This window comes from Oncorhynchus keta, chromosome 24 (genome assembly GCF_023373465.1).
Source record: "Oncorhynchus keta strain PuntledgeMale-10-30-2019 chromosome 24, Oket_V2, whole genome shotgun sequence".
NCBI classification, from domain to species: domain Eukaryota; kingdom Metazoa; phylum Chordata; class Actinopteri; order Salmoniformes; family Salmonidae; genus Oncorhynchus; species Oncorhynchus keta.
In genome coordinates, this window is record NC_068444.1 from 19,491,392 (window position 1) to 19,503,403 (window position 12,012).

Consider the following 12,012-nt stretch of genomic DNA (forward strand, 5'->3'; position numbering starts at 1 on the left):
CTCCCCATATATTCACATGGGAGAGTCTGTGATGCTGTAAATCATTTTGCGTTCTCCATACAAATACATTTCTCTCCTGTGTCTCTATGGCGCATCCCAAATAGGGCCCTGATCAAAAGTGGTGCACTATATCGCAATAGGGTGCCATTTGGGATGCACATGGTGTCTATCTGATTTAGGGAGTTAAAATGTCAGTGTGCTATACAAGTCTGAGGGTGACTGAATAAAGTTGTAGAACTATTAATGTGAAGTGGAGTCTGTGTTTGCAGTGGGGGAAAAAACGAGTAGATACATCTTTATAGTATAGCCTAGTATCCACAATGGAGATTTTGAGACCTTGTAAGTTGATCATAAATGCTTTGTCACCTATTTCTTGATGTGTGAGGTGCCACAGAGGATGAGAGGCTGCCTCTGTCCTGTCACATATCTATTCACCCTTTCATCTCTATTAGGGAACGTAAGAGAGCTATCCTATTCTTATCAACAACCAGGGAGGATGCATAACCCAATGCATCCTCTTCCAGTAGGAAAAGTGTGTGTGTGGGTGTAAAGTTCCTTCTCACAAGGGACCATTTTAGTGTTCCCTCTGGGGACACGTTAGATTAGGTGGATTGAGAAGCCAAAAAATAATGACAAAAATGTACAATGCACACTATTCCGCAAGCTCTTTTAACCAGAGGAATTCTCTCCTAGTTGAACAATACTGTCATGTCACCCAGCAGCCAAACAAGGACAGCCCTAAGACAGCAACTGGGTCAAAATAGTTCATTCAAAGCAAAGCAACAGAAGGAAATGAAAACGAAGGCTTCTTTTATTTTTTAAATATTTTTTTAACCTAAGTCCCAAATGACACCCTATTCCCTATAGTGTACTACTTTTGACCAGAGCCCTATTGGCCTTGCTAAAAAGTAGTTCACTATAAAAGAAATAGGATGCCATTTGAGATGCAGCCTTTCCCCTATACTAGATCGGTCTCCGAGAGGAACAGAGTGCCAAATAAATACACTGCAACAAGACAAAAGAAACAGAGATAAAGATACATTTTTAAATTGGAATGAGAGCACAATGTCTTTGAGTGAGTGAGAGCCTGGGTAAGAACAGGACACGTTCAATAAAACACAACAATAGCTCAGAGCTGGTATCAACTCTCCAGAATATAGAGGGGGAAAGAGAGATGAGGGAGGGAGTGAAATGGAGAGAGAGAGAGAGAGAGAGAGAGAGAGAGAGAGAGAGAGAGAGAGAGAGAGAGAGAGAGAGAGAGAGAGAGAGAGAGAGAGAGAGAGGAGAGAGAGAGAGGGAGAGAGAGAAGGAGGGAGAGAGGGAGAGAAGGAGAGAAAGGAAAGCTCTGTCTGTGTATAGACTCAATGAGCATAGCCTTGCTATTGAGAAAGGCCGCACACTGCCCACAAAATGAGATGGAAGCTGAGCTGCACTTCCTCTCCTGCCATACGTATGACCATATTGGAGACACATTTTTCCCTCAGATTACACAGATCCACAAAGAATTTGAAAACAAACCCAATTTTGATAAACTCCTATATCTATTGGGTGAAATAACACTGTGTGCCATTACAGCAACCAATGAAGAACAAACACCATTGTAAATACAACCCATATCTTTGTTTATTTAATTTCCCTTTTGTACTTTAACTATTTGCACATAATATGACATCTGAAATGTCTTTATCCTTTTGGAAATTTTGTGAGTGTAATGTTTACTGTTAAATGTTATTGTTTATTTCACTTTTGTTTATTATCTACTTCACTTGCTTTGGCAATGTTAACATATGTTTCCCATGCCAATAAAGCCCTTAAGTTGAAATCGAATTGAAATTGAATTGAGAGTTAGAGTGAGAGATGGTCACAGAGAGAGAGAGAGAGAGAGAGAGAGAGAGAGAGAGAGAGAGAGAGAGAGAGAGAGAGACAGAGAGAGAGAGAGAGAGAGAGAGAGAGAGAGAGAGAGAGAGAGAGAGAGAGAGAGAGAGAGAGAGAGAGAGAGAGAGAGAGAGAGAGAGAGGGTCAGAGACACAGAAAGGCACAAACACAGAGAATTGGAGAGTGATGAAGAAAGAGAGAGGAACAGTGAAGGAGAGAGACAGAGATAGATAGACTGAGAGAGAGAAAGAGACAGAGATAGACAGAGACGGAGAGAGACAGAAAGAGACAGAGATAGACGGTGATGTAGTGGTGACTGGAGAAGTGGGAATCCTCCAATGTTTCCTAAATGTTTCCAATCACCCCGCCCGGTGAATGAAAAGCGCCCTGTCTGAAAAATTCAATGAGAAACAGTGACATACTCTCTGAATTACCTAAAATAATGAATCCCATATTGGTCTTTAAAAGTCAGGCCAACCCAAGCTGAACTGTGCAAGTTGGCTAATAGTAGGCCTACCATTGAAACAGATAAATGAGGATGGGAACTGAGAAATTCACAGGTTTCAGATTTTTCCTAATTTTACATTTTTTCACGTTTTCACTCTCAAAGTTACACTTTTTTTAAAAACAGAAAAACAATAAAATGACCTGTTCTAAGTCCATAATAATGCTTAAACCACATCAGGAGAACACTTTTGAGGTCTGGGAAAAAATATATGACATTTAGATGTTTTAGTGTAGTTCCCCTGTAATTCAAGTGTGCAGCACAGCACATGAGTTTCAGTTTTCAAAATAAATGGCGAGACTACTGGACTGATGCAAATAATCATGATCTCATTCTGACAGGTAGGCAACTTTGCAGCTACTGTAGTTAACATTTAAGAGAAGGTTTGTTGGAAAGCCTTTCCATCTACCAGAAGACACTTAGGTCTATCATGAGCATCTCTATATTTTTTATATTCCTTAATTGTTTGAAACCTGGACAGTTTACTTCATATTATGAGGCATGTATTACCTTACTTGAAAGTAGCCAATAGCCAAAATCCCACTATGGAAACGTGGAGGCAATTACTTTTATAAAGACTTTCTCCTGTTCTATTAGTTTTCTTTCAACTTTCTTTCCTTGCCTAGCTGCCAGAGACATTATCCTAGTACTTTTAGCAACCCATGATAGTAGTTGCATATGTACAACCATTCTCTTTCTAAATTTCAAACTGATTTTTTAAATCTCTGGTCATGAAACCGCTCACATGTACTGTGCACATTTTAGAAGCACCGTTTTACCGCAAATTGTATTTTGGAACATTCATGCGAAGACCGACTACCATCTGTACATTGCTGTGCCTAAAATGTAAAGAAATAATAGTTTCTCATAATTTTAAGCCAAATATTCTGATCTGTTCCATCTGTCTTATTAATTGAAATTACAGTAGGTATCAGTGGGGATTAAGAAGTGAGACAAGAGAGAGACTTAGACAAGAGAGAGACAGAGAGACAGAGAGACGAGACATAAAGAGACAGAGACAAGAGAGAAACAGAGAGACGAGAGAGACAGAGAGAGATGAGTGAAGAGAGATACAAGAAAGAGACAAGAGAGAGACAAGAGAGACAAAGAGACTAGAGAGACAGAGAGAGACGAGAGAGAAACAAGAGAGAGACATACAAGAGAGAGACAAGAGAGAATGAGAGTGAGAGAGAAGACAACAAGAGAGAAACAGAGGCATGGAGAGGAAGCAAAAAAGAGGGAAAGAGAGTTAAGACCCCTGAACTCTCACTCTGGCAGTGTTTACTGGTGATTGAGAGAGAGAGAGGCAGGGCAAACAGAGAGAAAGAAGCATATGAGAGTGAAAATATAATATATATATATATATATATATATATATATTCACTTTATATATTATCTACCTCACTTGCTTTGGCAATGTTAACACATGTTTCCCATGCCAATAAAGCCCTTGAATTGAATTGAATTGAGAGGGATGGAGAGAGAAAGACTGTTTATCTTATATGCATAGCCACTTTAACTATACATTCACTATACATATACTACCTAATTTGGCCCGACCAACCAGTGCTCCCGCACATTGGCTAACCGGGTTATCTGCATTGTCTCCCACCACCCGACAACCCCTCTTTTTACGCTTCTGCTACTCTCTGTTCATCATATATGCATAGTCACTTTAAAGATCCCTACATGTACAGTACATACTACCTCATTAAGCCTGACTAACCGGTGTCTGTATATAGCCTTTCTACTCTTTTTTCAAGTCTTTTAACCGCTGTTTTATTTCTACACACACACACACACACACACACACACACACACACACACACACACACACACACACACACACACACACACACACACACACACACACACACACACACACACACACACACACACACACACACACTGGCAGTGTTGTCTGGTGATTGTGTAGAAGACATGCTGTTGGGTTGCCTCTTCACCAACACCAAGCTGTCCTAAACAATCAGGGCTGGGTCTTGTCTGACTGGCTAATGGAACACGAAGTCACTACATAGTCACTACATTTTGTAGAGGAGCGGGTGGGAGAAGGAGAGGGAGAGAGAGAGAGGTCAAGAGAAAGGGAGAGAGGGTGAGGAAAGGCAGAGAGAGAGGCGAAGGGGAGAGAGTGAGAGAGGAAGATGAGGGAGAGGCAGAGGGGAGGGAGAGGGAGAAGGCAGAGGCAGAGGTATGGGGAGAGAGAGGGTGAGAGAGAGGGGATGGTGTGGTGTGGGAGAGGGAGAAGGGAGGAAGAGAGAGTGAGAGGGGAGAGAGGAGGGGAGGGAGAGGGAGAGAGAGAAGAGGAGGAAGAGGAGGGGAGAGAGAGAGAAAAAGGGAGAGGCAGGAAGAGAGGGAAAGAGAGTTAAGACCCCTGAACTCTCACCCTGACAGTGTTTACTGGTGATTGAGAGAGAGAGAGAGAGAGAGAGAGAGGCAGGACAGACAGAGAGAAAGAGGCAGAGGAGAGTGAAAAGGAGAGAGAGGGATGGAGAGAGAAAGACAAGGGACCTGAAACTCTCACTCTGGCAGTGTTGTCTTGTGATAGTGTGATTGTGTAGAAGACATGATGCTCCTTTACCACACACACACACACACACACACACACACACACACACACACACACACACACACACACACACACACACACACACACACACACACACACACACACACACACACACACACACACACACACACACACACACACACACACACACACACACACAGGCAGTGTTGTCTGGTGATTGTGTAGAAGACATGCTGCTGGGTTGCCTCTTCACCAACACCAAGCTGTCCGAACCAATCAGGGCTGGGTCTTGTCTGAATGGCTAATGGAACATGAAGTGACTGAACTTTGTAGAGGAGAGGGTGGGAGAAAGAGAGGGATAGAGGGAGAGGTCGAGAGAGAGGGAAAGAGGGGGGAGGGGGATCGGGAGGAGGAGAAAGAGAGAGAGAGAAAGTGCTTTGCTGTGTTTGTCTGGGTTAGTGGTGAGGGGGTTTGTAGGCGAAGAGAGAGCCATGAAAAACATAGAATCACATTTTTTATAACTTTTTTTGAATCATCCCTGGTGTAGTCTGTCCACACCGACATACTGTAACACAGAGAGCACATATGGATCTTACTCACACCGTGTGGTATTTTGGATGGGACTACCTGGTGAATCCATGCCTGCCCAGACACATATGGATCTTACTCACACCGTGTGGTATTTTGGATGGGACTACCTGGTGAATCCATGCCTGCCCAGACACATATGGATCTTACTCACACCGTGTGGTATTTTAGATGGGACTACCTGGTGAATCCATGCCTGCCCAGACACATATGGATCTTACTCACACCGTGTGGTATTTTAGATGGGACTACCTGGTGAATCCATGCCTGCCCAGACACATATGGATCTTACTCACACCGTGTGGTATTTTGGATGGGACTACCTGGTGAATCCATGCCTGCCCAGACACATATGGATCTTACTCACACCGTGTGGTATTTTAGATGGGACTACCTGGTGAATCCATGCCTGCCCAGACACATATGGATCTTACTCACACCGTGTGGTATTTTAGATGGGACTACCTGGTGAATCCATGCCTGCCCAGACACATATGGATCTTACTCACACCGTGTGGTATTTTAGATGGGACTACCTGGTGAATCCATGCCTGCCCAGACACATATGGATCTTACTCACACCGTGTGGTATTTTAGATGGGACTTTAGATGACACATATGGACTACCTGGTGAATCCATGCCTGCTCAGACACATTTTATGGGATCTTATGCCTGCCCAGACACATATGGATCTTACTCACACCGTGTGGTATTTTAGATTAGTGAATCCATGCCTGCTCAGACACATATGGATCTTACTCACACCGTGTGGTATTTTAGATGGGACTACCTGGTGAATCCATGCCTGCCCAGACACATATGGATCTTACTCACACCGTGTGGTATTTTGGATGGGACTAAATCAAATCAAATCAAAATCAAATTTATTTATATAGCCCTTCGTACATCAGCTGATATCTCAAAGTGCTGTACAGAAACCCAGCCTAAAACCCCAAACAGCAAACAATGCAGGTGTAAAAGCACGGTGGCTAGGAAAAACTCCCTAGAAAGGCCAAAACCTAGGAAGAAACCTAGAGAGGAACCGGGCTATGTGGGGTGGCCAGTCCTCTTCTGGCTGTGCCGGGTAGAGATTATAACAGAACATGACCAAGATGTTCAAATGTTCATAAATGACCAGCATGGTCGAATAATAATAAGGCAGAACAGTTGAAACTGGAGCAGCAGCACAGTCAGGTGGACTGGGGACAGCAAGGAGCCTTCATGTCAGGTAGTCCTGGGGCACGGTCCTAGGGCTCAGGTCAGTTGAAACTGGAGCAGGAGCATGGCCAGGTGGACTGGGGACAGCAAGGAGTCCTCATGTCAGGTAGTCCTGGGACATGGTCCTAGGGCTCAGGTCCTCCGAGAGAGAGAAAGAAAAGAGAGAAGGAGAGAATTAGAGAACGCACACTTAGATTCACACAGGACACCGAATAGGACAGGAGAAGTACTCCAGATATAACAAACTGACCCTAGCCCCCGACACATAAACTACTGCAGCATAAATACTGGAGGCTGAGACAGGAGGGGTCAGGAGACACTGTGGCCCCATCCGAGGACACCCCGGACAGGGCCAAACAGGAAGGATATAACCCCACCCACTTTGCCAAAGCACATCCCCCACACCACTAGAGGGATATCTTCAACCACCAACTTACCATCCTGAGACAAGGCCGAGTATAGCCCACAAAGATCTCCGCCACGGTACAACCCAGGGGGGCAACCCAGACAGGCCGACCACAACAGTGAATCAACCCACCTAGGTGACGCACCCCCCCCCAGGGACGGCACGAGAGAGCCCCAGCAAGCCAGTGACTCAGCCCCGTAACAGGGTTAGAGGCAGAGAATCCCAGTGGAAAGAGGGGAACCGGCCAGGCAGAGACAGCAAGGGCGGTTCGTTGCTCCAGAGCCTTTCCGTTCACCTTCCCACTCCTGGGCCAGACTACACTCAATCATATGACCCACTGAAGAGATGAGTCTTCAGTAAAGACTTAAAGGTTGAGACCGAGTTTGCGTCTCTGACATGGGTAGGCAGACCGTTCCATAAAAATGGAGCTCTATAGGAGAAAGCCCTGCCTCCAGCTGTTTGCTTAGAAATTCTAGGGACAATTAGGAGGCCTCGTCTTGTGACCGTAGCGTACGTGTAGGTATGTACGGCAGGACCAAATCAGAGAGGTAGGTAGGAGCAAGCCCATGTAATGCTTTGTAGGTTAGCAGTAAAACCTTGAAATCAGCCCTTGCTTTGACAGGAAGCCAGTGTAGAGAGGCTAGCACTGGAGTAATATGATCAAATTTTTTGGTTCTAGTCAGGATTCTAGCAGCCGTATTTAGCACTAACTGAAGTTTATTTAGTGCTTTATCCGGGTAGCCGGAAAATAGAGCATTGCAGTAGTCTAACCTAGAAGTGACAAAAGCATGGACTACCTGGTGAATCCATGCCTGCTCAGACACATATGGATCTTACTCACACCGTGTGGTATTTTGGATGGGACTACCTGGTGAATCCATGCCTGCCCAGACACATATGGATCTTACTCACACCGTGTGGTATTTTAGATGGGACTACCTGGTGAATCCATGCCTGCCCAGACACATATGGCATGTGGGTAAGCCATGGCCAAGGTCTCACTGACAAATACTGAGATACAGTATATCAGTGAGGGTGTACGGATGCTACAGCCCTCCCACACTGCCAGATATGGATCCATATGGAGACATATCTGTGGGGGTGTTGGGTTGCTACAGCCCTGCCACACTGCCAGATATGGATCCATATGGAGACATATCTGTGGGGGTGTTGGGTTGCTACAGCCCTCCCACACTGCCAGATATGGATCCATATGGAGACATATCTGTGGGGGTGTTGGGTTGCTACAGCCCTGCCAAACTGCCAGATACTGAGCCTTATGGAGACATATCTGTGGGGGTGTTGGGTTGCTACAGCCCTGCCAAACTGCCAGATACTGAGCCTTATGGAGACATATCTGTGGGGGGTGTTGGGTTGCTACAGCCCTGCCAAACTGCCAGATACTGAGCCTTATGGAGACATATCTGTGGGGGTGTTGGGTTGCTACAGCCCTGCCAAACTGCTAGAAACTGAGCCTTATGGAAACATATCTGTGGGGGTGTTGGGTTGCTCCAGCCCTGTCAAACTGCCAGATACCGAGCCTTATGGAGACATATCTGTGGGGGTGTTGGGTTGCTACAGCCCTGCCAATCTGTGGCAGGAGCTCTGGGCAGGGCACCTCCCTCTGTCTGTCACCACTCCATAGGGCACCTCCCTCTGTCTGTCACCACTCCATAGGGCACCTCCCTCTGTCTGTCACCACTCCATAGGGCACCTCCCTCTGTCTGTCACCACTCCATAGGGCACCTCCCTCTGTCTGTCACCACTCCATAGCCCATCCAAGGGTGAGGAGAGGAGGTAATGTTCCCTCTTCCTCCATTACACTCCCAGGACCAAAGACTGTTCTCCACAGACACACTAAGATAGAATACAAAGTACATGGCTTCTGTGTGAATATGCTGTAGGAGACTTGGCAGGTTATACCATTGGTCACATCAAAACTGACTCTGTAAACTAGTTACCTTAGTCTACACCAGGCCTGGGAAAAGGCCGACCAGGGGGCCCTATGCAGCCCACGACCTGAATCAATACGGCCCGTGGAATCATGTTCAGATCACATAAAGAATTTGTTATTCAAATTAAAAGCCCAATGAATACTTGCCTTTGTGTTATGATTTAACTCCCACTGCTTGTGGGACATTTATTTTGAAGGCACGTATAAATAACTTCACGAGGACAGACAGTGACACACACGTTACAAATAGTAGCTAGCTAGAAATTGTGCAAAAATGTGTTTTTCAAAGATTTCAAAGAAAAGGAAAGTAAACAATGAGTGTAGGGTTTCCAGCGAGACTGGACATTAACATATATCTTTATTGGGGTATCAGGGAAAGCTGTGTGCTTGGTGTGGAAAGAGAGCATCGCTGTCTTGAAGACTACAACTTGTCCCTATACTTCCAGACAAAGCATGCAGAGAAATATAGGAATATGTCTTCTGAGCAGAGGGAAGTGCATCGAAAGAGTTGCAAAAGCAGCAAGGAACTTTCTCAAAACTGCATTCAGCAAACAACAGAAATGCGAGAGCTAGCTATGTACTGTCCCACAAAATTGCTAAACATAGTAAGCCATTCGCTGAGGGCGAATTCATTAAAGAATGTTTCATTGACTCTGCAGCAATATTTTGCCCCGACAAGAAAGAGCTGTTTGAAAATGTTTCCCTCTCAAGACGAACAGGGACACAGCGTGTTGAGGAAATCGCAGAGAATATGGAACAACATTTGAAAGACAAGGTAAAGGATTTCACCTATTTCTCCTTGGCCCTGGATGAGAGCAGTGATGCACGTGACACGGCGTAGTTGTTGATATTCTTATGTGGCATAATCCCAGACTTTGACATGACAGAGGAGCTTCAGTGCAGTCAATGAAGAGCACAACTACAGGGAACAGATTTATTGGAGGAGGTTCATAAGTAAGTGTGTTGCAAAGCTGGGACTGAGTTTTGAAAAGTTATCCAGTGTGACCACTGATGGGTGTCTAAACTTGACAGTAAATAATACAAGATCAAGTAGCTGAGCTGAACCCAGATCAGAAAATTATTTTCCTGCACGGCATTATTCATCAGGAGGTGCTCTGTAAATGTGTTCTGAAAATGAGCCATGTGGTGGATACAGTAACTAAAGTGGTAAACTTCATAAAAGCAAAATCTTTAAACAACAGGCAGCTTGTCTCTGCATGGGAACAAGTGCAGTTTTCTGTGCCTGCAGGGGTCTGGTCCTTAGGGTCCTCTGTTCTTCACCAGCATTAACCCCCATTCAACAACATTAACCCCCATTCAACATTAACCCCATTCAACATTAAATCAAATCAAATCAAATCAAATTTATTTATATAGCCCTTTGTACATCAGCTGATATCTCAAAGTGCTGTACAGAAACCCAGCCTAAAACCCCAAACAGCAAACAATGCAGGTGTAAAAGCACGGTGGCTAGGAAAAACTCCCTAGAAAGGCCAAAACCTAGGAAGAAACCTAGAGAGGAACCGGGCTATGTGGGGTGGCCAGTCCTCTTCTGGCTGTGCCGGGTAGAGATTATAACAGAACATGACCAAGATGTTCAAATGTTCATAAATGACCAGCATGGTCGAATAATAATAAGGCAGAACAGTTGAAACTGGAGCAGCAGCACAGTCAGGTGGACTGGGGACAGCAAGGAGCCATCATGTCAGGTAGTCCTGGGGCACGGTCCTAGGGCTCAGGTCCTCCGAGAGAGAGAAAGAAAGAGAGAATTAGAGAGAGCATATGTGGGGTGGCCAGTCCTCTTCTGGCTGTGCCGGGTGGAGATTATAACAGAACATGACCAAGATGTTCAAATGTTCATAAATGACCAGCATGGTCGAATAATAATAAGGCAGAACAGTTGAAACTGGAGCAGCAGCATGGCCAGGTGGACTGGGGACAGCAAGGAGTCATCATGTCAGGTAGTCCTGGGACATGGTCCTAGGGCCCAGGCCAGTTGAAACTGGAGCAGCAGCATGGCCAGGTGGACTGGGGACAGCAAGGAGTCATCATGTCAGGTAGTCCTGGGGCATGGTCCTAGGGCTCAGGTCCTCCGAGAGAGAGAAAGAAAGAGAGAAGGAGAGAATTAGAGAACGCACACTTAGATTCACACAGGACACCGAATAGGACAGGAGAAGTACTCCAGATATAACAAACTGACCCTAGCCCCCCGACACATAAACTACTGCAGCATAAATACTGGAGGCTGAGACAGGAGGGGTCAGGAGACACTGTGGCCCCATCCGAGGACACCCCCGGACAGGGCCAAACAGCATTAACCCCCATTCAACATTAACCCCCATTCAACATTAACCCCCATTCAACATTAACCCCCATTCAACATTAACCCCCATTCAACATTCACCCCCATTCAACATTAACCCCCATTCAACATTAACCCCCATTCAATCCAGAGTGTACTTCATTTAAAATGTATTTAAGTAGGCAAGCCAGTTAAGAACAAATTCTTATTTACAATGACGGCTTACACCAGCCAAACCCTAACCCAGACCACGCTGGGCCAATTGTGCGCCACCCTATGGGACTCCCAATCACAGCCAGTTGTGAAACAGACTGGAGTAAAACCAGGGTCTGTAGTGACACCTCTAGCCCTGAGATGCAGTGCCATAGACCGCTGTGCAACTTGGGAGCCCCTGCATCACGGGAGGTTGGTGGTACCTTAAGTCAGGAGGATGGGCTTGTGGTATTGGCTGGAGCAGAATCTGAGGAATGGTATCCATTACCAGGGAGATCATTCAAGATTGACCTCGAAATTGGACAACTATCCATTTCCTGAGGACCTGGGAAAATGCCTTCAGAATTCGGGCCACTAGGGGCAAAAGTGAGCACTATAACATCAAGTAGGCTTTGGTTTTGC

The 12,012-nt window shown here is 45.5% G+C and overlaps 1 long non-coding RNA gene across 1 annotated transcript; it reads right to left on the bottom strand.

Moving 5' to 3' along the window:
• Positions 1 to 6,379: 6,379 nt before the first annotated feature.
• LOC127911499 (uncharacterized) lies at positions 6,380 to 7,228 on the bottom strand. Its single transcript, XR_008078756.1, has 2 exons — positions 7,173 to 7,228; positions 6,380 to 6,874 (listed from the first exon to the last, which is right to left on the bottom strand). It is a non-coding gene; the product is annotated as an uncharacterized LOC127911499 (long non-coding RNA).
• Between the last annotated feature and the right edge of the window lie 4,784 nt (positions 7,229 to 12,012).